This window comes from Triticum urartu, unplaced genomic scaffold (genome assembly GCF_003073215.2).
Source record: "Triticum urartu cultivar G1812 unplaced genomic scaffold, Tu2.1 TuUngrouped_contig_322, whole genome shotgun sequence".
In the NCBI taxonomy this organism is placed as follows: domain Eukaryota; kingdom Viridiplantae; phylum Streptophyta; class Magnoliopsida; order Poales; family Poaceae; genus Triticum; species Triticum urartu.
The window spans coordinates 22,793-26,110 of record NW_024113745.1 but is presented as its reverse complement, the minus strand read 5'-3'; positions in this window follow the sequence as shown (position 1 = coordinate 26,110).

Sequence of the window (3,318 nt, the reverse complement as noted above, 5' to 3'; positions counted from 1 at the left end):
CCATGCACTGATCCCCTGGATCAAGGTAGGCACAATGGCGGTGATCGTCGCTCCGAGTTGTTGTTGCACTTGCTCTTGGACAATCTCCGGAATCCGCGCCACCTGTGCCCTGAGTTCTTGAACCTCGCGCGCCTGGCTTTCCGAGCTAGTCTTTTTCTCCTTTCGCCCACCAGTGTTATAGTATGACGACCATTTTGTCGACAAGCCTTTGCCGGCCACACGACCAGCTGACGTCGGCTTACTGAGCTTATCCTTGTTCTTCATTACATTCAACGCCCTATTTAGAGTGGTGTCCCAAGGATTGCTCTTAGTCGACCCCGCGCTACTGCTTTCAGTCGCCTGCGGAAGGAATGTGAACCATTTAGAAATTTGGCTTCATTAATTAGAATGCAACCATATGGAGCTAATTACGTGGGGGTGTATTCCTTACCAGAACAAGCTCAAGCACCCTGGTCTTCGGATCCGTGGTAAGCTCCTTTGTTTTCGGGTCCTTCTTGTACCGGGCCCTGACAAAGTTCCTGGTCTGCTTGTCACCGTATTTATCGAAGAGGGGCGGTAGGCCTTGCTCGGCACGGTCCGCCTCCTCCTTGTCCCATATAGGCTCCGCCACTCTGTAACCGCCAGGACCGAGTGTGTGTTCCCCTAAGTTCAGCTCCCGCATTTCTTTCCCCCACTTACTTGATTCGGAGTTTGCGGTGCTCGAGCAATTGATCTTGAAGTCGTTGTAGTCATCTTCGGTGATCGAAGGATTTTTCTCCTTGATCTTCTCATAACTCTCACCTTTCTCGATCATTCTCTTCACATTGCTTTTCCAAGTAGACAGGGCCGTGCTCATCTTCGTGAGGGCAGCACTGTTCACTTTATTCCCTTTGAGGCTTGTGTTTTCAAATTCAGTGGGGACTTGTATCGTTCGTGCAACTTCGTGAAGATGAGGTTGCGCAAATTCCCTCGGTCAGGATGCCTAAGGTTCTCAGTGTTGATCGAGACGGTGCTCCGGAGAATGCACCCGAGCTGAAGCGAGTACCCCTTGACTATTCGTTTGGGCGCCGTTGGATTCCCGTTGGAGTCCACTTCAGTAACTTCCTCCTTGAGGGTGCGGAGCACGGTCGGGCGCCGGTCCTTCCGTTGCCTCTTCAGTTGGCTGCCATCTGTGCGTGCACCGCCATCATCAGTGGTGGCATCCTCGGCGGCACCATCAGTGGTGCCATCAGTGGGGTCATCCTCGGTGGTACCATCAGTGGTCTCAGGATCGATGGGGAAGGCGGCATCCTCATACAAGTGAGGTTGTTCCTCCATCTCCTGGGACAGCTCCCAGAATGCCTTGACGCCCGAACCCGCGGCCTCATCGTTGTTGGCCATGTTTCTCTCTAAATAGGAACAAAGTTTTGTCAAAAAGTTGGTTATTGTCAAGGAACAAGATCATGGTCTCATCATTTAGGGTTTGTCGACACCGAGGCATCCTAAAAGCTAGGCTTTTATCATTGAGGGTTTTTCGACGCCGAGGCACCCTAAAAGCCTAAGCTTTCATCATTTCAGTTTTTATCGACACCGAGGCACCCTAAAAGCCGTGCATTAGTCACAAGTACGCCGGGGCACTTGATCCTACTTAATTAACTACTAAGATACCCCGGCCCATGCATTAGTCACAAGTACCCCATATGTCCTATTTTTAGCAAAGTCATGCTAAAATTCACGGAAAATTTCAGCATGACCTTTGCTGAAAATAGGACATATGGAGTACCCGAATTTGCCGGAACGGAAGTTAATCGACATTCTAGCAAACTCAAGGGCCTCTCGGGTGGACAAGGCAAAAAAGGCCTCCATCACAACATGGAAAATACATTGGCATGTGAAGAGGTGAAACAATATATGCATATCCAAGCAGTATCATTCAACATTTTGGACAAACCACTACAAGCAATACTGGACCATTTCTCCCCCAATACATCATAGCAACATTATTTGGGTACCTATATGGTATTAACATGCCATTCTCTGTCAACAGAATTAGCACAAAATCATTCAAGTACCAGTGTTTAACTAAAACTTGGTGTGAATAAGATTTTTTGTGAACTTGGGAAGAAAAGAACCAACTTTCATCAAAGAAATAAAAATAAGATCATGAGCAGAATAGTTGTTAGGGTACTGTCATTTATAGGACCATTTAACATTGGCTAGGCATTTCTTGGCTGCAACAATCACTGAGTTTGAAATAGGTAGAATAGAATGTATTTTTCTCACTTGGGAAAGTAATCAGTTAGAGCAACTTCAATATTTTGTGTCTCTGAATATTTGCATAAATTCCTACCATCATCCATGAGCAGCACCACATAGCAGTTCACAGAGCAGAACATGAGGCAGTTAGCTACTGACAGAGCTTTTTGGCCAACACTCATAACACTAATCAACATTTCTCTAACTCAGACTACTTTACACTGATCAACTGTTATAATGGAGGAGAGGAGGAACAGCTGAGGTGGCTACTCACATCTACTTCTGGTGGGTGCTGAGGTAGGACTTCTCGCAGTACTCGGAGGCGGAGTAGAGCTGCGGCCGCAGGTTCTTGAGCTCCTGCATCAAGCATGGCCACAACGCTTAGTTTATCTACCATAGACAGTTTAGCAGAAACAAAAGCAACACACACATGTCTATGAAGTATCTGAATTTTGCAACTTTATTGTGTCTGAAATAGCTTTACTCGATGGTGTACATGCGGATCTCAGTTTCAAACTGGAATAATTTACAAGCAGTTTCAAACTGGATACATATGACTGTGCCATTCTAAGATTAAAAGGAAGACACGAAGAACTTAATTAGATAAAGCAGTGTCAGCTTTCCTAAGACAAGTATCAGCAAAGCATACACAAAAAGTATCCAAAGCAATAAGCACCAAAACATTACTACACACAAAATATCCAGTCTACATACATATGCCTTCTAAATCTTCCATGCTTCTAAATGAAGGTCAAAATAGAATAATGCACACAGCATCGACACAATAATTATGGACCCATGTTTGTGGAAGCTCGATATACAGGAAGCAATGAAAGATTGTTTTAACTGAACCAAAAGAATGCTAGATGTGCATTCTAATTGAACCAAAAGATGCTGCTGTTGCTGCATATACGTACAAACAAACAGAAGCAAAACTAGGTGATGTGTAAGTAGACTATAATTTAGGGCAGCAAGTAATCACCAAAACAGAGGAGGCGTGCTAGGAGCAGATTGGTGCTAACCAAATCCAATGATTGGCGGTGAAGATCATTCATTGTTAATTGTTGATTTAGCAGCAGGAGCATGCTAGTAATCAAATCTACC